Below are 23,629 nucleotides of genomic sequence, written 5' to 3' on the forward strand. Positions count from 1 at the left end.
CTGTTTCCTCGCTGTGGTGTGTGAGCAGGGGCCTGTAATGGTTCAATGGAGGGATCAATATTCAGTCAGGCATAGCCGACATCATGGCGTAACCAGGATTAAAGAGGTTCTCATACACAGATATAGCCCTGCTGCTCCACCACACGCACACACAAAGTACCAGTGTTGACTCACAATGCACTCTCTTGCAGTATTTACCCATTCCCTCATGCTCTCATACTACATTCCTCATGGCATGACCTATACTGGTGGGCGTTTACAGAAACATGGTTTACACTCATGCACATGCGAACACAAACATACACACTCCAAATCAGGGTCTCATTAGCATCACACACTAGAGACTAATTAATGCACCCATCAACACTGCCCTAATTAGCTCTCCCACGTCATTACTGAGCAAACGAATTACCGCTAATTTACACACCCGCAAAACAAACACAGCACCGTCTCTGCTGGGAGAGTCCGCGGCGGCTCGCCTCGCACACCAAATTAAAGCCTCACCGATGTGCTGCAACTCCAACCCAAGTGTGCCTGCCCTCCCTCACACGCACACACACCCTAACTTCACCTGACTGAAGGAAAAGCTCAAGTTGGAGAGTGAAAGTGTGAGGTGTGACATTTGTGAACTAGGGCAAATACATCACCCTCCCTTGGAGATGTGAAGGTACTTTTTACTCTCGAGACCTGCCCCACCGCTGAGTACATCAGGTCCCGGTCTCTTGTCTCTCCAGCAGAGGGGGTAAGAGCACAGTGACAAAGAACACAACTGACCACCATTAGGGTCTGTGCTGTAATTGTGAGTGGCAGGTTATTAAGCATCATTACATTACTGATGCACCGCTTATCGAAATGCCAAACCTGGCTCCCAAACTGTGCCAATCTTCCCGTAACTCTTGGCACTCATCCTGAAACACTTCCAAGTACAAGAAATTGAATTTCCTCCTTTACATCGCAGCATAAAGATGAGTTGAAATAGGATGAGGCCATATGTGGCCAGATAAAGCGGGGAAATCCTCCAGATACCTGAAAGTAGGCCATGATTGGTTACACAGTAGACCTGCAGTGCGGTACAAAGCTTATATTTTGAACCCTGTCGAGCAGTAAATGACTCTGCGAGTATGTGTGTGTGGATTATGTGTGGTGTTGATATAATCGTATTGTCAGTTAACCCGAGACACAGCGTGGTGTGTTACTCTGCTGATTGACACATTAAAGCGGCACTGAAGATACACCGCGTGCTACTTTGCATGGAAGTTTTGGGAAAAACAGATTCTTTGGGAAAAAAAACAGCATGTAACCTCGATACTCCACCTGAATCTTACCCTGTCTCAAAAGTGATGTTCTGTTGCTAAGCAATCAAACTAATTGTATCTACTGGCATCATCCACAAGCCGTAGGAAACGTTAAAAACATTAGAAGGTGCTGGTTTACAATGCCACGATCAGTGTTTATGTGTGTGTGCGCGTGTGCGCCTCTTGTCTTCTCACACAGTTCGGGAAGCTTTAAGTTGTAAGCAAGAACAAAAAAAATTATAGAGCATTTTGTTTCCCCTCATTCCCTGTGACACACCTTAAGGCTCTTTAAGTTTGCGATGTCTGGATGAATAATTAATGAGGAAGCATGGCAGCTCAGGAGTAAAGCACCAGCTTCTTCATGCACACTGTATCTGCTCTGCTGTCTTTCCAATATTAGAACAGGCCTGCCTCAGACGACGACTAAACAAAGAAAAGTGACAAGACAAGTCTTACCACCAGGCAAAGGGAAAGGGTGGGAGAATCAGTAGGGTGCAAGCACTGTTGTGTCTGTGTGCGCGGGATGTGTGAGTGCTCGAGAAAGACAAGCGATACCAGAGAGACAGAAACAGACCTCCTGAAACAGTAGAATGGAGGGAACTATAATTATGCAAGTAATTATACATGAAATCACAGACTTGGATTGAGAGAGGGAGAGAGAAAGAGCACTGGAGGGAAAAAGCCTTGCAGTGAGTCTCATCCGTGTAATTGCAGTATAGGAACTAAATGAAACAGAAGGGGAACACACACATTACATTGGACCATCCACCTGTTTTCTCTCAACGTCACACCAGGTCCAGCCAGCTACTTTTAATCTACATCCAGGCTATTGCACAGTAATTCTGTACATTTCACCACATGGACTTTATGTCTTCATCTTCTGGTTACTGTAGTGTGCTTTATTGAAGATCACTGTGACTTATACCCTGTGTCATTCTGTTCATTGATTAAAGAGCCCGAACCCTCCCGCAGCTCATGATCCAAATAATGAGCACACTGTATCTGCAGGGGGGTGGGGGGCATAAAGTAGAGAGCTGCCCTCACATTTCACAATAATGACAACTTCATGACTGCATGCGGCTGACAGAAACAGCTCTGTTTCTGCTAACGGTGGCACAGCGCTGTCATACCTCTGCAAAGGAAGATTCCCATTTTTAGAGCTCAGGTGAGCGCTTAGAGTTTGCAACGTTGGCATTTTGCCAGCCGGATCAACTTCAGGTTCGACTCGCTTATGCACTAAAAAGCAAACAAACGTAAAGCTTGGAAATGTTTGCATACACAAGTTATACATGAGTAAATGAGAGATACAGCTTTCTGGGCTGAAAAGTGAAGCCAGTTCAGAAGCTATAGACTGTATATAAAAGATGGGTAGCGGTTAAAGATGTTAACTTCATTATGGTCTCTTATAGGCATGGACACAGACAACTGGAGACTCAGTGTCCATAGTTTGCACACTGTGTTGTAAATTATCCACAAAAAACAAGCAGACATTGGGATGTTTGCACTGGCCCGCGTGCATGCCATCTGATGATGAAGTTCACGCCACTCAAACGTGAGGAGATCCTAGCAGACTCATAGATGTTGAAAGCATAATAAGTTCTTTAAACTAAGCATTTTTGCCTTTAGTGTCTTTGCCTGTGGAAAATGGACTGTCACATTACGAAAGGGTTTACTGCGGTCACAGAGACAAAGCTTCCATACAACCAGGAAGATTTCTGAAACTGCAGATTTAGCCCCCTGCTGGCTATTAGAAAGAGCCACTTCATTTCTCAAACTTTTCTGGGGCTATATCTATCTTTTATACACAGTCTATGGCAGAAAGTCTTTTGCACTTTAAACCTGCTGTCTTTTTAATGCAGAGCAGGGACTTCTCTGGTTGAATGGGTAATTCAAATTGGATAGAAGTCTATGTCTCTATAATATTACAATTTTGTGAAATCCTCTGGCATGCCTCATTCCTCAAAAGGTGCCATTTGGTAGCTGCATGCCTCACCAGGTTATGACATAAGAGCCATGGGAATCTAACTCCTGCAGTTTCTTTCTAATCCTAACCAAGTAGTTTTTATTGCCAAAACCTAAGTAGTGGGTGAAAGTGAGTGAAAATAAAATAAATTGGAAAAAGGGAAACCAAATGCTAAACAGAAAGGTATAAATGACATGAACTGATATAACTCTCATGTGGTCTTTGCATATCTGCAAAACATTATTTTTCTGAGAATAGGCAGCCTTTGCATCAAGACACCAGTGTCCAAAGACACCTTATGTGCAATGTGGAAAGGAAGAGGCATGTGATAAACTGTTATTATTTAATGCAGAATCACAACAGCAGCTGCCTGAAGGAGCTTTCCATTGTAAGGTAAAGACCTTATAATAACAGAAAATCCCAACCCCCTTAGAGCAAGGAGGTGGCAAAAGTGGGAAGGAAAAACTCCCTTTTAACAGGAAGAAATCTCCAGCAGAAAAAAGGAGCAGCCATCTTTAAATAGCTTACACTTATGACATAGTGTTTAAAAACCAACATCACTATTTGAACCACTATGTCCATCTTTTATATACAGTCTATGGCTCCATGCAGCCAACAGAAACAGGTACACCCTCTTATCACAAGGTTGCTGTGGTATTGTTAGCGTCTTTAAATAGTTTATACTATTAGAAATGTGCCTTTGTGTTTTGGTTCAGTATAGGCTGATGAAACAGCAGAAACAGAGTTTTTCGTTAGCCCCTATGATGTACTCTGTACTGTGTAATTAATTAAATATTGTAATTTTAAACGGAACTTTCAATAGTTTAATGCAGTTCTTTTTTAACTTGTTGTTCTAAATTGGAAGATTATTGTGATATTGAAATATAAAAATACAATTATATTCTTTCATTTTTTCATCGCTCAAAACAAGCGTCACACTCGCAGAAGCCGGTGTACCCGCCGAAACGCCGTGCATTTATCGAGACTTTCAACCCCAGGTGGGCCAATTATGGATCTTCGGATTCACATTATGTCAGCAGCTATTCTCCACCGTGAACCATGTTAAAAACTAAAACCGCTCACGCCTCACAGATGACAGCTTACAGTCCTGTGTAAAGATGAAAGTGACTTCGTACAGCTCCGATTTGCAGACGCTGTACGCAGAGGTTCGGGAGCAGAAGTCCCACTGTAAACATACCACGGCAGACCCGACGATGTTTGCATGAATGCGCTTTTCAGCATCTCTTTATTGACCACTTTTCACACACGGTTGCTGTACGCATACAGGCGGCTGTAGCTTTTCAGCTCACAGCCCGACACACACCAACAACAGCATAGACGGCACAGACGTTAAGGCGGCGAGGCGTGATTGCGGGTGCCGCTCAGGTGCGTCCGCCTCTCCTGCAGCGACACTGCAGACCACGCCCCGCCACACACATTAACCAGGTAAAATACATATTTAGGCAGAATTATGCAAATATCTATTTTTCATTTTTTTCAGCAGCATAGTGCTTTTTTTTCAATTATTTTTTAAAAGTCAGGTCAAGGCTCCAAAAGCCCAAAGGCGATATAAGGGTGGCGGCTCACAACAGTTTTTGTTTGCTACATGGATCATTTTAGTTCAGCTGGGTGTCTTTCCTTATGTTATATTTCTTTAAGAGCTCAAAATGTGTTAATTACATAAATAAAATGTAATTTTCTCTGTAGCACTTCATGGATTGCATAAGAAACACACCTTAGTTGGTCACACAAAGCATAATAGTAAAAAACAATATATACAGAGTTATCTGCATTTTAGATGTCAAAAAGTATTTGCGGCTCCCAGTGTTTTCTTTTGCATGGAAACCGGCTCCAAATGGCTCTTTGGGTGTTAAAGTTTGCTGACCCCTGGTTTAATGTAACAGAGTTTGGCAATATACTTCATTTTAAAACATCATACCCCCTCCCGTTTTTCCTACACTACATGGTCCAGGGGACACAAACTAGCCCTGACACACATTTCCTCAACCACAACTCATCCTCCAACTCTTCCTGGTGTTCTTTCAGCAATCTCGGGTCCAAAGGGATGTCTATATAATCCCTGCATTGTGCTCTGCGTCTCCTCCTTAATGCCCAGAAAACCTCCATACACAGCGAGGGCTCCGGATGAGATGCCAAAACCACAGTTGGTGTCTTTGAAAAAAAAAAGAAAAAAAAGAAGCAGATGGCCTTCTGGATACAGAAGTCCTTATCCAGTTCGAATACGGTTGAGCCCAGACTGTCATAAAGAAGGCTAATAGTTCAGGTCAGCCGTAGTAATAATCTTATTACTTTAAAGTTAATGAACACAAATTAAGAGTAGACTTTATATCTACAGCTTTAGCTTCTGGCTTAGTTGACTCTCTTCTTAACCCTGGCTAATATCTAATTCTGCATCTTATGTACGCTCACTAATCAGCAAAACCATGAGAGCGCCTTTACTTGCACAAATCTACTCCCAGCCAGAAGGAAGCTGGCCATCTTAGATGCAGCGATACATCTTAAAGAAATGGCTTTAAAGATTTTAAGTCTGCTTTAAAAAATAATTCACATGCCTGTGTATAAGCTGAAAGGGTTGTTGAGATTTAAATATTTCACCTTTGGTGTACTGGCCTTCTCAGCACCAATTTCAGACTGAGTGGAATTGAAAATGATTTGAGGATTCACAAGTCTTAGTTATAAAAAATCAGGCAGACAACTTTCCAAAAAAGAGTCTTTAAAATGGTCTTGCTGCAGCTCAACCAGAAAACAGTATCCACAGCAACACAGAATTACCTCTAAATTTAAAATATTGTAGCTTTGAAATAGCACTGCCTGACTTTTAACTTCTGCTGCTATGGTTGTATATAATCTTTACCTTTGGAAGCACCTTTGGCCTGGAAGAAGACTGCTGTAGACCATTGCTCAAAATAAAAAACAAAAGAAGGGCTAACAAATACCCTGAGATAAGCCAACTAAAAATTCAAATTGTAACAAAGCTTTTTGTGTCCAACACCTACTGCTAATAGGCCTGACTATTCCTATCAAAGTTTTACCTCCTGATTTGTCATTGAGCTTCTTATTCCTCATGTACGGTTCCCAGTACAGTCCTAACATGCTGCTCTGTCTTCAGCGGTACACTGATTGCTCTCACTGTAATGGACATGTCTGCTGAATTATAAATTGTGTGCAGAATTCATTAATATCATAGAATAGAGTAGGTTAAAGGGTTTAGGATTTAAATGCTTGAATGTTAGGTTGAAATGTGGCTGTTACAATATGTGCTTAGGTGATAAATACAGTCAGCAAAAGGTTCTCGTAAATAAAAGTGTGTGGGTACACACATACATGTTTATGTGTGTAGGTGTTTAATATGTTGCCACACACAGGTGAATCACATGCTGTGCACGTAAATCCACCTGCATAGTGTGAGAAAAATAACAGTCTGCAAAATCGTGGAAACATATGCAGACAAAGATGGGTCAAAAAGCTTAAAACGGTACAGACTGCATCGTGGAGTGAAGAAAAATATTTCAGGTGGTTGACATTTCCCTTTCTTTTCTTTTTTGGAGCAAACCTAGGAAAGCCTTCAGCCCAGTATGGGTTGGCAGCTCTGAGACGCGATGGTGGATCTCTAACAGTAGCTGCTGTCAGTCATGCACAGGCTTTAGGTCTGATCATAGATCTGCATGGTCATGCAACAGACAAGACGTCTGAGGCCATTTGAAATGGCAGAGGCACCCAGGGGTGCAAACGCTGCTCCACCGTAATGTCTACACTACACAAGACATGCTCGATATTATTTATTTATTTTTGACATGTATCATAGTTGAGTCTTTGTGGTCTGCATTCGATGCACTGATGTAAGGTAACTGCTCACAGACTAGTAATCCTGGTGCTTTTCCAGAATCAGTTTTAGTACCTTACCAGTGTTGGCACTGAGAGAGTAAAAAATGCGCTAGTTAGCAAGTGAGCAGAATGCCAAGTCTTTCTTTAATCACTAAATTAGTTGTAATAGTTTGCTTAAAGTGATAGCTAAATTGTTGTAAGTGTTGTAAGCAATAACCGGCTGAAATAGATGGCTATAAGTAATGCTTAAATGGGGTAAAATGCCCAGCTTCCTCCACTGTAAGTGGAAAAAGTATGACAGGCCAAACTTACATTGACAGTTCAATGTAGAAAATTATTGTAATTATAACGGTCCCATTTTGAAAGCTCAAGTTAAGTTTTTTTGAGCCAGAAGTGACCATACAAGGAAGACAGTGTGCTGTGCTAAGTTCTAGCTTTCTTAGATAGATGTATCTATAGACTGTATGTGTTATGTTCTGCCATATTTATAGTTTTTCTTGTACTTTTGTTTCTCATATGCTTCTCTATCTGTGTTCCTGTGTTTGTTTTAGTTTCGTTTTTTGCTTTTTTTTGCTTTTTTTTGTGTCATTTCCTTGTTGATTTCACCTGTGTTCAGTTGTTTTCACCTGTGCCCAGTCAGTCTTGTGTATGTATGTAGTCTTGTTTCTAACTATGTTGTTTAATCAGTCTGTTTGTCAGCTTGTGGTCTCCTTGTGATAATGTCTGATGTTCTCGTGCTCCTCACACCTGCTTCTTCTGGATTTCTTTGCTTGAATTGTTGTTACTGGGTTTGGTTTGCTTTCATTAAAGTTATTGGTTTTTTTTATTTGTAAAGTTCATTTTGACATGGGAGTCAATGCTGATTGGCTTACTTCAGGTGTCAGCCTCGAGTGGCCATTCAAGGAACTGCAGCTTTTGACACTTCCTCATTTTGTCAGCTCTGGGTTTTATTGCTTTGTATTAACATTTATAACCACAGTCACAGCTCAGTCACACTAGAGGAAAAATAGGATGGCAAGTTCAGAAACTTACTGCTAGTACATGGCGACTAGCTGGTCACGCCTTCAGCCCCACGGTGACCACGTTTGACGAGCATGGGTTGCATGCTGGGAAGTAACCTGTCTCCAAACAATTGTGGTCTGACTCAGAGGTGGGAAACAACGAAGTATAAATACTTCATTACAGTACTTAAGTAGGATTTTCAGGTATCTGTGTTTTACTTGAATAGTTATTGATTTTACGTTTCAGAGCCTATACTTTTTCACTTTTACTTGAGTAAAGCAGTTGAATCAGTACTTCAGTTTTTACTGGAGTATTTTATTTTATTTTATATTGCAATCAGTCTGTAACAGTCTGTGCTGATAAGCACAATTTATCTCCGATGCATCTTTTTGCTGTAAGGGACATGACTCAACTGTTTGCCGACTGGTTATTTTTCCTTTATAAAAGAAAGTTTGTAGAGCATCAGTCAAATTTTGCAGTGAAATCAGCTTCCCACAGAAACTACATCACTCAGGGAATTTCTGCTTAAATCTATGAGGTTCTAGCTGCACTCTGAATATAAACTGTTAACATGAAGTTCTGTGTATGTAGATAGCAACAGATTTGGAATTGTCCCCAATTATCACAGTTAATTGCCATATTATCACAAACAATTTTAATTGCCAACTTGACCCCACTCAGCTGCAGACTAGCAGACTGATGGCAGATCGTCTCTGTCTTATTGGCATGTTATTGCTGTCTTGATATACCAAAGTTCCTTCGAAGACGACTGGAAGTGGTTGCAGACTTGCTCTCCATCTTTGAAGCAACCGTTTCAAAGGCATGAAGGTATGAAGCATAATTAACAAATGCCACATAATTCCCTATGCAGGACACACACATTTAAAGAAAAATTTAATTTTTCAAGGCAAATCGAGCACTTTTTTAACATTCTGAAAAAAACAGCAGTGTTGTTTCTGCCAGCCGATCTAAACAACGCTGGGTGTTTCGCTTCTGTTGTCTCTCATAACTCACAGCTTCCCACTTAAAAGAAGTTCCAAGATCCGACCACATGCAGTCCACGAAGCAGCATGAAAGCGTCACGGGGAGGCCTGCAGCCGTTATGAAGAGAGCGAAGGGTGGTGGTCCTCCTTATTAGCTGCTTGATATTCACATACTGTTAGGGTGCGCCTGTTATTTTGCCCGCCCCCCCTCGAACGGGTTCATTTAGTTCTCTCTGTGTGCATTTGATCATAATGTCCTCACCTCTGCTGGCTCCTCATCATTAACTCCCAGGAATCCTGCAACAGTGGAAGTTTGTCTCTTCAGACTGTCACCGACCAGATTGGACTATTACAGTGCCACCACACACACGCACACGCATGCACAAACACACACAACCAGAAATGAGAGCGTGCGAGAGAGCAACAACACACACTCCCCCAGTGAAGAAGAAACTGCAGTACTGCTTACTAATCTCTGCACTTTGGGAGTTTTTTTCTCATAGGCTCTTCTGCAAAGGAAAACCCTCGCTGTTGAATTAGATTTGCTTACTCGTCCTCACCCATCTTCAAAGGACTCAGATAACTGAATATACCTTTTATTCATTTCATGGCACTGTAATTGTTTTTTTTTAACCACTGAGCAAATCCTGAGCAGGTCTTTGGGGAATAGATTTGTGTATATGACTGTTCTTTCATCTGCATTGTGTTTAGTAATAGTATTATCATTTTAGGGTATTGTTTTTTTTCCTCTTTTTTTAAACATTGCACTATTTATTATAGTTTTCTGCTGCTACGAGCTTTCTTTTCTTTGCTCCCTCAATGATTTTGAGGACAGCCTTGTGCTTTAGGTGAAAAGGACTCATCTGCTATCACAGGGTGAAGAAAAAAGAAAATGCCTTCAGGTCTTTTCATTAAAACAATTACGCTAATTTTACTTTACTTGTTAAAGAAAAAAAAGGAAATGCTTTATTTTAAGAAATCCAGGGCTGGTAAAAAAAAAACTGCAAGCAATGGGAAAGTGCGCACAAGCTGAAACATGGAAGAGGGATACAAGACAGGATGAGCACAAGACTGAGACTGTCATGATTAAAGCGGGATAATAATTAATGCGTGTTATGTTTTATGGCTTTCTCTGATGAAAACAATAAGAGCAGCTCAACATTAAAAGATGAAGACATGTCTCCCCACTCATCTGCACATCTTCCCTCATCATTAAGGTTGGGAATTATTTTATCTGCGCAGTTTTCATGTTGAGAGTGATGTTATTAGTTTCTTTGTGCTTGTATGACCACAGCCTTACAATTAGATCCTTCAGATAAAAATCAAAGCCCACTGATGCATCAGAGCTGTGGTACGATATAAATTATTACCAACCGATCTAAAATAGGACAGATTAAATTTCACAGTTATGGCACTTTTTCCTCCCTCGTTCCTTTTTGGCACATGACAGAAGTCACACAAAAGCGTTGTTGGTTGCATTTGTGTATAAATGTTTTCTTCACATCTTCTCGTCTCACTCAGCACTGTCACATCCAAAGCCCCAGTGTTAAAGAACTGACTCTGAGATGTACCTGAAAAAGTAAAAATAAACAACTTTTAATAGCTCTTAGATGATAAGTCAGATGCTGCTCGCTGTAGTCATGGGGTCCAGTCAAGCTGTGCTTTTGGTAAATAAAGGCAAACTTTAACATTTTTGGATCAAAGCGGCACAATGACACTCGAGACCGTGATTTTTGAAGCTTTGTGGTGTCTATAGTCTCGGCTCTTCTCTCATGTGAGAAATCTTTTAGACTAAAACAGGACATTGTTCAGTGTAAGTTTAATTAAAGTCTTTTTAGTATTCACTTCTTTTACCTTGCACCAAATTTAGCCTTTACTTTTCCTCCATGAAGACGACCTATTATGACCTCCCCTGCAACTTTAAGGACTAGTTATAAAACCGACAATAAATATGTGGTTCAATGATAATTAGAATAGGCTCTGTGTTTTTCCAAAGGTGGCCCTAGTAAACTGTATAGGCAGAGATCACCCTCACTAACCTCTGATGCACACACAGTCATATTGTTCTGGAAGCAGGGCTGAAACATGACAGTAACTGCTCCGTTTCGGGGGTAGACATTAAAAGGGACACTTTTAAAAGGCCATGAATGGCTAATCATTTAGCCTAGAAACAATGTCCATGGATGTCTGGTGCAGAGTGACACATACCCAGCGGTGGGAAGGCGTTTCAGCTAAGGCTTTAGTCACCCAGAGACTGGTCGACGACCCTCAGGGAACCACTGGGAAAAATATGAATTCCCTGACTGTCAGTCGAGTTCCTGGATCATAAGCAAAGAAAGTGCTGCACTAAAAGCCTCTTTGGCACAGGTGTCGAACTCCAGGCCTCGAGGGCCGGTGTCCTGCAGGTTTTAGATGTGTCCTTGATCCAACACAGCTGATTTAAATGGCTAAATTACCTCCTCAAAATGTCTTGAAGTTCTCCAGAGGCCTGGTAATGAACTGATCACTTGATTCAGGTGTGTTGACCCCGGGTGAGATCTAAAACCTGCAGGACACCGGCCCTTGAGGCCTGGAGTTCGACACCCCTGCTCTATGGGATTGCTTTGGTTGTGAGCCAATTGCCACAGTCACCCAGTGATTGCATGACTGGAAAAACATACTCTTTACTCTTAACCCCTGACTGTACTCATTTCTGTTTAGTTTTTTTTTTAAGTTTTTTTTTTTAAAAAGAAGTTGATGTTCCCTTAGAGTAACATTATTTATTATCGTATTAATATAACACAAGGTTCCTTTAGCATTGCACAGAAATAGCTGGCTTCACTTTTTATATTTTTTACTTTTACACTGAAAAAGTACAGCCTAACTCAGCTTTTCAGTTTTTATTAGAGTATTTTTTTTTTAAACCAAAGCATCTGTACTTCCACTTCTACCAACAAAACCTCGTGATCCAGCGTGTTTGCATGTAAACAGTTTGTGTACATCTCAAAACTATTGGCAACAGAAGAGGAAGTGCTGAATATTCACTGGCTACTCTGGAAGGTTTAAATATTTGCTGATATCCCTAGAAATCAACTTATGAGCTGAGGAAGTCCCAAAATGCAGTTAAGTGAATATCACTGGAATAATGTATTTAGCTTCAAATTACACATTTACAAGTTTAAAGGGCAGTTTTGAGGAAAAAAATGCCCCCCTGAATATGATTATAGTATTCAGCTGAGAATGATTGCTGTACACGTAAATGAAAACCTCTGGGACATTGATATTCAGTGATTATTTTTCTTTCTTTAGTCAAGTCAAGGAAAACAGATGTTGGCCAAAGTGCTGTGCAGCTGTGCAGGAAAAACAGCTAAAAACAAAACATGGCACTTAAATGAATAGTCAGCATAAAAAGTACAGTAATTCAATGCTGAAAAGCTCCTGCCATTAAACATATTTCCTACAATTGTGCATTTACACGTGTCTCTTATTTGAATCAAGAGTGATAAACTCGTTTTAGCTCCTGACCACAATTTCATCTAAATAACCCCAAAAGCCCAGTGTATGTGTATATTTTTACACAGCTCAAAATGTTATCTTTCTTTTAAGCAAATTATAAACACAACCTCAAACATGCTATTGTACTCAACAATTCATGTACAAAAACAGCTGATTTACAGCAGGAGCGCTCTTAGGAAAAATATGTATTTTTTTAGAGAGTGTGCTTTTTTGCAAGTCAGTCTGCAATCATTACACGTGTGTTACTATTTACATATCAAGTGGATCTTTAAGAGCATGAAGGCTTCACATAGAGATGATTTTAGAACCAAACACATCATTGAGATTTAGACGTAATTTCTCCTGGGTCACAGGCCACATTTTTGGTGCTTCCCTTTGGTGTATCACACGTAATATATTCTTTGTTATATTTATAGCTATACATAAATATATATATTGTATTATGTCACTTCTAAATACTTAAAAAAAGGTTTTCCTATTTGTTGTACTTTAAAATTGGTGTTGATAGGAAAAACCTTTCAGTGCTTCTTTGATTTAGGCTCTGGCTTTACCCACTGCTGCTTTAAAATCAAACTAAAATTTAAATTTTCAGTCCATGCTTGGCTGAATGTTTGTGGAGTCTGTCACAGAAGCTTGCGGCAGTGCCAGGGCCAGTCAGGAGTGGGCTGATTCTGTGACTGGACTCCAGTCAACTCAGTCTTACTCCAGTTCACATCATCAGGCTGTATCCCAGAGGAGGAGTCAGAAGTTTGACAGACAGCCATGCTGCTAAACACTTGAGAGGACAAGCTCAAGGTAAGTAGCGAAGGAGGCGGAGAAGAGGCTTAGGCAATAGGCACACATACATAATCATGTTAGGGGAGTGCATGGGGGACAGGATACACTAATGCACAGACACACAAACATCCATGCATTGGAGACACTCTGCTTAGCCACACAGCCAAAAGCTGAAGTCTGAAATCCATGCATGAAGTACACTTTGACACAAGAAGGGCCTGCTGCTACTATATATATATATATATATATATATATATATATATGTATGCATATATAGGACCTGTAAATTTCCGCAGGTATAGTGTAGTGAAGAGAAAAGAGAGTAAAGATAGCATGAGGGAGAGAAAAGGCATAGCAAGGGGATGAGTGCAGCAGTTTTGAAAGCGTTTGGCTCCGTTCAAATAGTTGCCATGGTTTCGAGATGTTTCCATGGAAATGCTAGCTGCCAATAAAATGAATTTGAGGAGGATCTTTGCAGCAGGTTGGCAGGAAGGTGAGAACGATGTGGGAGAAGGGGACGACAGGAGAGGCAGCAGAGTGGGGGTGGAAGAAAGGAGAGGAACGGGAACACAGAGGCCACTTCGCCAGCTTTTCTAATGCGACAGTAACATGCATGGGTGGACAACCGGGAAAAATTTGGGGTAAACAAGGTGATGGAAACATGCTGCGCAATGAAAAGTGAATGGCAGTGAGACTATTTCAGGCTGGATGGGTTGTCATAGTAACCATAGCCTCACAAAGCAGAGTGCAGGTAAATACCCAGTAGTCTGGCTGGTCACTGATTAACATGTGTGCAACTGCAAGAGTGTGTTTGTGTGTGTCTGTGTGTTTCAGTGTGTGTTGGAGATATAGACAGTAAATAAAAGATGGTCTTAAAAAGTCTTAAACATGCATTCTTTCAAATGTCCAGCAGGTGGCACCTCCTGTGGATGCAAAAGAAGATCTAATTGTATAAATGTCAGTAACAAAAAGAACATATTTTTCACCTGATCAAGGACCTCATGGTTTCACTCACTTGTTTTAGTTTTTTATACAACTGATTTTGCAAATTATGATCCACTTTAGTGATAAAAACTTGGGGAAAAAAAAGTTTGGAACAGTTTTAATTTACAAAATTTGGTATATATAAGATGTACATAGGCTCTGGGTCTAAGAAACACGTAAGAATCCAAAATGTTCAGCAGGGGGAAACTCCAAAAAAAGGTCAGATTGTACAGAGGACTATGGGAAAAAAGCTCACTTTAACTGTAAGCTCAGTAAATAATCATTTACTTTCATTGTAAATGGAAAAGTATTGGTACTTAAATACTCATATAGTGCTTTTCTACTCTAATTGAGCACTCATCCACCCAATCACACACATTGATATAAGCACTTTTTTCTGTACCTAAGCAGCTTGTATAACCTTTGCAGACACACTTTTACACACTTCAGTGTGTTTGCCCAAAGGTCCTTCAACATGCAGTCTGGAGAACCAGAGGAGCAAACTAACCTTCCAATTCCATGTAGCATTTGAGATGCATGAAAACTTGCTGTCTTTATGTTATCTGTTGATTTTGCTTGTCTTGGTATTGTAAGGTCGACTTTAACATTAAGTCAGACATAATGACAGAGAGAAACAAAAAGTTGTAAGGAGGAGAGAAGAGACAAATTGAAATAGCATAAAGCCGAATGAGATAAGCTAGATGCACCAGGAAGAAGGATGGAGATGCTGCACATGCCCCCGAGTCAGAGCAGCAGGTAGGCAACCTCAAAGCGTGAAAGTTGGGAATGACTGCATATCTGTCCTATGAACGAATAAAAGTGCTGAGGTGTGTGGGAGATGAGAGGTCTTTTAAGCCTGAGCTGGAGTTCAGTGGGGGTCGGGGGCTAAGAAATCACCTTGTCTCGAGTATGAGCAACGCGATGAGACTGGTCATCATGATGAGCCACCTTTCATATCTCATTTTCACTCTAAAAATGTCAAGTTGGAGGCACCCAAAATGCTGGAGTTGAGGAAAAAACACAACTTCCTAAATTGTTCGGTGGCTTCAGAGTGGCTCCCTCTGTCTTTTCTATGAAGTGATTAAAAAATATGATTTGGAACAGAGCACATGCAAGAGAAGGTGTGCTTTTGTGTTAGTGTACACAAACTCTCTGAAAACACTTTTCTCTAACTTCCTTCTTGGAATCAACAGAGTGAGCTGAATGCTTTTGCAGGGTGCCGACTCTGACGCACATTTGTATATGTGTGTACACGAGTGTGTAAGAGCACCGTGTTTCATACTTTGGCTGCTCCTTCAAGGGCTAAACAAGCTTTAAATGTGCGTTCAGCCACTGATCTTCTGCCCACCCCCCTTCCTTTCCTTTCTTCCATCCTTCTCTTCCTCCTCACACCCTGAGTCTCCTCCTTCACTCTCTTTTACTCTCTTTCTCTGAAGGACAGCGGTATTCCCACATTTCTTGGTCGCCATGGCAACGCTGCAGCAAGGAAGAAAGAGAGGCCGCAAGAGGAAGGGGGGTGGGTTGTGGTGGTGGTGGGGGGGGACTCAGGGAGTTGGGGGGGTTTGGATGAGAAGGTGGTAAGGGGGATGAGGCTAGAGATGTGTGAACAATGTGAATGTTACCCCAGTGATCATCAATTGCCCCCCCCCCCAACAAAAAACAAACAAACAAACAAAAATAGCAAAAACAAAAATGCACTCCTCCCTCTCATCCTCTATTTTTTGTAACGCTATCCTTCCATACTGTCCCCAGGGTTTTAAAACTCAACCTCCACATAGCGCTGTCATTGTTATCATTATTATTATTGGGTCATTTAGCAGGCAACGTTGGTATCCACGGCAACCCGGAGAAGTGGCACTGGTTCCTTGGTGAATACCAATATAGACAAGCATCCATCAATATCCCAGTGACTCATTATCAGTCTAATGGTGAGGCCACTGCTATCACACCAGACTATAAATAATGTTGTCTCATTAGGCACCACTGCCTCCGCCACCAGGTCCGGTGGAGGAGCAGAGGTGGCGTGCCCCTGCATGGTCAACAATCCTTACGCTGCAGACATGTGTGCTTTTGCGGTTGCGTTAAGCTGCAGGATGCTGGTAAAGTACAGCGAGTTAGCGCGCAGCTGTGGCGAAGGCAGCCAAGGCGAGGGGGCAGGCAGGCAGCTGCAGCACACTGAGGGGGTTGACTCAATAAACCAGGTAGTGGAGTAAATAAGGCTTGTGCACTCCGTTATGTAGGTGTGCACGACTGCAGGCTCTGCCCCCGTGTCTGCTGTCTGTATCCCTGTCTGTTGTTCACACTCTCTGGCCAACGCGCACACACACAGACACACACAGGCAATCCTGCAGGACCGCAGTGGCTGCTGCCCGTCAGTACTCCTCTGTGGCTAATCGATGGATTGAAGACACTGATGAGACCGGGAGAGAAAGCGCGAGAGAGAGACATTCACCTCAGCCGTTGCCTTCTTGCCTCAAATCATTACCAAACTACTTGAATCGCTTAGCGCTGCAGCAAAAGGATGGAAGGGAGTGGTGACAGAAGTGCCCGCATGCTCCAGCTAAGGTTGCACACCGCACAGTACATGGATTGTTAAAACGTACAACAAGTGCACACTCACGTCTCATTGTGCACCATTAAGCCAGTCAGTTCACCTTGGGGAAACAAACACGGCACCTTTATGTAACCAGGAGGCTCAGAGCGAAGAGGAAGAGCAAGTTGAGGCTGGGGGTGGGAGGGGTGAGGCGAGGCTGACTCTTCTCTCTACAAGAGACTGCTGTTTGCATGTCAATCATCTCCAATGTGTAAGAAACCTGAGAGGACTGTTAATTCTGCAGGTTTGCACGACAAGTCATTGCGTGTTGATTGCCTGTCTGCTGGGTGGTAATGCATTCATAATTGCATCATGTTTGTTTGTACAGATTGTCTTCCGGTTGTTCTGCTCTAGTCTGGAATGCTGAATATTGGAGATAATTATCTGCAATATAAGCCTGCACTCCGGCCAGCTGAAACACTCTCGTCTCTTTTGTTGGAATCCTGTTGGATGTCAGGATTGGAGGAGCTCTATGGAAACTGATGTGTGGACAAGAGCCCACTGTTGGGGCCCAGACTGGAACTCTGATAGTGTCTATCGCAAATCAATATGCTGCAGACGCTGCACACCACAGACCAGACTCCACCACCTCCTTAAAAGCTGTTTTTAATGCACACTCAGTCACACATGTTGGCTGGTGGATTGGTGTTACGTTGACGCTTCCACCGGTGTCTGACAGAACATATGCTTGCTCTCGGGAAAAAAAATAGACATCTCTTCATGGATAACTGTGCATGAAATATTATCCCTTGGCAAATCCTTGTTATAAATTACATCTTGTGTTGTTTGCGGGATTTTTTTGACCTTCTCCTGGGATGACATATTCTCTGCTCTGTCTAACTGCAATCTGCTTTTGTCATACCTGCTCTTAAAGTGTGTAGGCTTTTCATTATCTTACGCTAGGTTTAACAGTCCATTTAGGATGTGTCACAGTAAGATGGAAAATGGTATCGCCTGGGTGCTGCCTTTCAAGAATGGAAATAAATAGCCTCATTTTCAGGTTAACCAGCATTTACAACCTCACAGAGCCACCCTGAAACTGAGACTTCAGTTTGTGTACGAATCAGATGAGTCTGGCAAATAAAAAGACCAGATAAATCTGCAAATTATTTCAAGGTCACCTGTTCCCTTCTTCCTTATTTTCTGCAATATGTGCAATGTTACCATGGTGGGGAGTCATAGTAAACAAAGACAAAGGCACAAGTAATTCCCGTTACCCAAATGGTCAGGCTCAGGCACCAGACTGCCCTAAATGCTGGATTTCTGTACAGGCATTTTTAAAACAATTTGGGTATGTCTGGTCAGACATGGTCATCAATAAGCACAGCAGCCACACCCACCTACTCTTTAAACTTTCTGTTTGCATGGTTCAGCCAATCAGGATGTTTTGAACAGCTGATATATGTAAGGGTTGCAAAAAATATATATATTTTGAAATATGAGTCAAGCAAAGTTACCCTTTGAGGTCTGTCATCACATATGATAACTCTAACCCTAATCCTACAACACACTTTGGGAAAGAAGCAATTATTCAAATCAACTTTATTTATAAAGCGCCAAATTACAACATTCACTTCAAGGCGAATATAAGGTAAAGACCCTATGAGAATACAGAGAACAAGAAACTTCTGGCCGAACCAGGCTTAGGGATGGGGGGCTATCTGCTGCCACTGACTGGGTGTGAGGGGGAGGAGCACAGGACAAAGACACGCTGTGGAAGAGAGCCAAAGTTTAATATAGTAACATTAAGATTAAAGATTGATGTGTAAACACATAGTGAGTGAAACACTCTATAACACTATATGTACTATATTTTTTAACAAAAAGGAAAGTTTCCAGCCTCATTTTAAAAGTAGATGCTCTGTCTCCTGAATAAGCACCAAATATTTTAAATCCCCACTGATAGCAAATGGTGCTTTGGTATATCAGTCTAAAGCAAATATCTGCATAGTGCAACATAGTCAATGTATGCATGGTTATTTTGTTGGCTTCAGTCCTTTTTTGTGGTATAAAACTTGTATGCATCAAATTGTCGATAAAATCATCATAACTGTAGGGTCCATGAGTTGAAACAGAGATTCAGTGAGCCTGCATCTTGCTGTCATCTTAAATCGGTCATGTGATTTGGACATGCCGGCACATCCATGGACTCCAGAGGGTTAGAGTCCAAGGATAAAAATATGAAGTTGGAAATGAGCATACAGCTACACATTAAAGTTGCAGAAATCATGATGACAGTTAGCAGAACTAGATGTATTCATTACCTATCTCAGCTCCATTGGAGCAGTTGAGCATGCTACTACCATGGATCTGTTAAAGCCAAATTAATATCTGTATGTTACAGACTAAGTGTCTTGGACGCTTGTGACGACAATGCTAAAATGCTAGCTAGCTTGGTTAGCTAACGTTCAAAAACAGACACTTCCTCATTTGTAAGAAACGTAAAAAAATATAAAACACTATTTAATACTACAACTCTATCCTTCAGCAAGAAGGTTCTGAGAATTAATTTGTGGGCCAGCTGGGACCCTTCTGTGGGTTCTTTAGTACTCTGGCCTCCTCACAGTCAAAACACGTGCTTGTTAAGTTAATTGGTGCTTCTAAATTGGCCTTAGGTGTGAATGTGAGTACGAATGGTTGTCTCTTGTCTCTCTGTGTTAGCTCTGATGGACAGGTGAACTGTCCAGGATGTTTTCTGCCTCTTGTCCAGTGACAGCTGGGATAGGTTCCAGCCGGGAGACCCAGATTTCAATTAGCAGTTAAGAAAATGGATGGATAGCCTTCTTGAGAAGACCTTTGGTGCACAGCTGTTATTTGTGAGAGAACCTTGATTTTCATTTTGACAAAGTAGCAATAAATAAAGTTCAAAATGAATAAGCATTATGTTCACCGAGGCTCAAAAAAGGGCTAATTTTGAGGTCCCAGTGAATGTCAATAATGGGATTGAGATTAACAGTGAATTACCACTTCCAGTGACGTAAAATCTCTATTCGAATGCCTGCCAGGTTGCTGAATCCACCCACGGGCACCCACGTGTCTGATAATCTGATAAACATTAATTTTTACACAACAAACACAGTTTGTGTCACCATTAATCATGTCTGCATGTTACAGCGGGTACATAGCACACTGCACATATGTCACACCGAGATGCGGCGCCTCGATACAGTATGCAGGATGTGTCATAGGTTGCACGTGTCATCCTGTCTTCATTCTCTCTCCCTCCATCTCTCTCCCGCTCTCTCGAAACCTGCTTTCTAATCAATAACTCATCTCTCGATGTCGATTCCCCTCTACCCCCACAGGAAAACAAATGTCCTTCCACAGGACAAACAAAGAGAGGGGAGGATGATGGTGGCAGGGGGTGAGGAGGGATGGCAGTGAAGTAAAGAGGTAAGTAGAAAATTGAGAAAATACTGTAAACCCAGTGAAATGGCAAAAAAGCCTGTTGCAGTGAAGAGGAGGGGAAAGGTGGAGAGGACATGGGAGGGAAAGATGGGGAGTAGAGTTACAGAGGGAGGTGGAGGGAGAAGGATTAAACGGGCAGCCATGGGATGGATGATTAGCCCCTGTCTCCAAGGTTACACTTTACAACTGTATCACTGCAGAGCGGGACAGTGGTGATGTGAAGGAAGAGCGAGTGTGGGGCAGTGGAAGGGTGACACGGACCGTTCATCACACCAGAATGAATTAAAGAAGACAGAGACACCTCTTTCTGGCTGTGACCTTCACATCCAGAACTAACTCCAGCCTTGACCTCCAGACGAAGCTCACCTCCCAGAGTAACCATGCAGACGACGCCAACGTAGCATAAGCACCAGAGCAGAAAGAGAGACAAATGGCAGTGAGGAGCAGAGTGACATCCGACGGGCCCCAGAAGGGAAGAGGCAGGAGGGAGAAATCACTTAGATTCCAGCCAACTGCAAGAATTGGCCTTTAAAAAGGGAAGGAGAGACAATCCCCCCCCCCCCCCCCCCCCCCAAAAAAAAAAAAAACCCCAAAAACTCATTTGGTCCTCCCTTTTCCTTTTTTTCTCCGCCTCTTTCTCAAATCACTATTCCAATCCCCCCGTCACTTTGTTCCCCACTGCCTTCAATCACAACTATTTTAACATAAGTAAAGCTGAGAGAGAAATAGACTCTTGTGATTGAGTTGCATGCTTTTGCCTCAGTGTTTTGTCACATATAAATTGCCCTGGATTTCATGCAGTCTGTTCTAATCTTATACATACTGCTGCTCTACCCTTGAGTCATGTAGATACTCGTGTCGGTGAGGTGAAAATGAGAATTGTTAGGTGGTTTTGCATAATCTATTCAGTGCGGTCGTGGACTGCACTCTTGATAGCATGTATGCAAAAGGAGGTGGCGTTGTATCAGCATTTTGAAGTTCCACCACATGACTCCACTGGAAAGAGCTAGCATTCGCCTTACTGATATCCTTCCACCATGCACTTAAACTAATCCACCCATGCAGAGGACGTGTCACTTTTTTTTTTCATATGGTAATACAAGTTACATGATGTTCATGCAATTCAAACCTGTTTTATTTAACACTGATTGTGCACAGACTTCATGCAAAAGAGGACAGTGCTTGTTTGCATTCCCCCCCTTCATGCACACACCCACACAAAGGCTGGAGGAGTAATACATAATGTGTAACTGGATTACAATAATCTGATTACAGAATTTACAGAATTTTGGAGGGGGGGAAAGGAAAAGCTAAGATTACATGCTAGATTACAGCTTTGAAAAAAGAATAAATACGTCCTGGTTTACATGTCAAAGCTGCTTGAAAGAAAATGGAAAAGTTCATGTATTAGATTTGAACAATTGGAGTAATCTGAAACAAGTAAAGCCAGATTGCAGTACCTACATATAAAACACCTTGGCGAACAAATTCACACAGTGCTGAATATTTTTAGTATTTCTGCACTGTTGCTTTGAGGTAAAGTTATATTTCTCTTTATTTTCATGTACGTCATAAGCCCACGTCAACAGTGCCAGAAGGGGGAGACAAAAGTTGTGCACTGCAGATATAAAGGCAAACAAAGTAAGAATGATACATTGGGTCTTGAATGCTTCTAAAAAATAAATGAGGCATTTTAGGCCAATTTATTAGACTTGATTTTTCCACAAGGGAAACACCAAGTCAAGTTTTCACACTGGATGCTGTCTTGCATGTTCGAATGATACAATATTTAAAGGTTTTCCCTTCAAAGCTGTGTTAACGGATTTACTTTACTGACTCTAAGGAATGTTGGTCTTTTGATTTTGCTGGTCAGTGCACCACTTTGATTCCAAAAACGATTTGATGGCTTGTTGCGAAGTTTTTTTATAAGGTTCTATGGTCCCAGTGATGGATAGGAATATGTTTTTTTATCCCTATGCAACACCATGAAGTGCACATCGTAGTGCACATCGTAGTTTAAGGTAAAATGTCTTAAACAAAAAGTGCCAGCATAACATTTCATTTTTGCAGCTATGCTATGCAGGCAGTCTTCAATGCACGTGCAAATTTTAGTTTAAATTTGGCGAACGCTAACCACAACTGTGCACTTTGCCTGCACGTTGCTTGCTGCAAACCACTGAAAATAATGAGTGTCAGATCAGAGCGCAGGCAGGTGCTAGATCCTGTCCGAAAGCACCTTAACAGATCTGCTACCTTGGCTCAAAATTATCATGTTTTTTTAAATATACATGTTGCTGTGCAAGCACGATTTTAGCACTGCAACTTGCAAGACCCAAGACCCATCAAGTCTTTGATCTATTAGCCATCTCCAGCAGAGAATCATTGATTATGTTTCATTCCTGATTACATTATTGAACACGTTTTAAACCTGGACATTTAGAGAACTGTTCAATGCCCCAGCTAGAACACTGAACATTCTTTTTGAGGAAAGAGACATATATGCATGTTATCTGTTTTCTCGGATTAATTGTGCTCAGATCTCGACAGATTTGCGGCAATATTTAGTGAAAAATATCTTTTCAGAACTTTCATCCATAGTTTTTCTCAAATAATTATCTGGTCCAGGGCTGCAAAGCTGTTTTAGTCATAGGACAAGAGGCAGTATGCCCGTCTGTCACATACAATCACATCTTCACCCAGTTTAAAATCACTAATTAAACTAACATCAGTGTCGTGGGGCGATCGTGGCTCAAGGGTGTTCGTCTTGTAATCGGAAGGTTGCCGGTTCGAGCCCTGGCTCGGACAGTCTCGGTCATTGTGTCCTTGGGCAAGACACTTCACCTACCGCCTACTGGTGATGGCCAGAGGGGCCATTGGCGCGATATGGCAGGCTCGCCTCTGTCAGTCTGCCCCAGGGCAGCTGTAGCTACAATTGTAGCTGCCTCCACCAGTGTGTGAATATGAGAGTGAATGAATAGTGGTATTGTAAAGCGCTTTGAGGGGTCCCAAAAAGCGCTATATAAATGCAATCCATTATTATTATTATTATTCTTGGAATGCAGCTGGAGTATCTAGAGAGAACCCACGCAGGAGGGACATATGCAAACTCAGAGTACTTTGGAGTTTTGAGTCCCCAGTTTGGACCTTCTTGCGGTGCTTCATCATTGCACCACTGTGGATGGATGGATAGCACCAGACCTTGGTGCTTTTCTTGTCCACTGTCAGGCAGATAGCCACAAGAATTATGATATTAAAATTGTTTATGATAGACTTTATTTCACAA

At 41.8% G+C, this 23,629-nt stretch overlaps 1 protein-coding gene across 1 annotated transcript in view; it reads right to left on the minus strand.

Moving 5' to 3' along the window:
• Positions 1-15,740: 15,740 nt before the first annotated feature.
• Positions 15,741-23,629, minus strand: part of lrrc4ba (leucine rich repeat containing 4Ba) — a 62,189-nt gene continuing 54,300 nt past the window's right edge. Inside the window, exon 4 of the mRNA XM_026164147.1 lies at positions 15,741-18,649. The gene's annotated coding sequence lies outside the window, so the exon portion shown is untranslated. The remainder of the gene's footprint in view (positions 18,650-23,629) is intronic.

The sequence above is a fragment of the Astatotilapia calliptera genome, chromosome 4, assembly GCF_900246225.1.
Source record: "Astatotilapia calliptera chromosome 4, fAstCal1.2, whole genome shotgun sequence".
Classification (NCBI taxonomy): Eukaryota; Metazoa; Chordata; class Actinopteri; order Cichliformes; family Cichlidae; genus Astatotilapia; species Astatotilapia calliptera.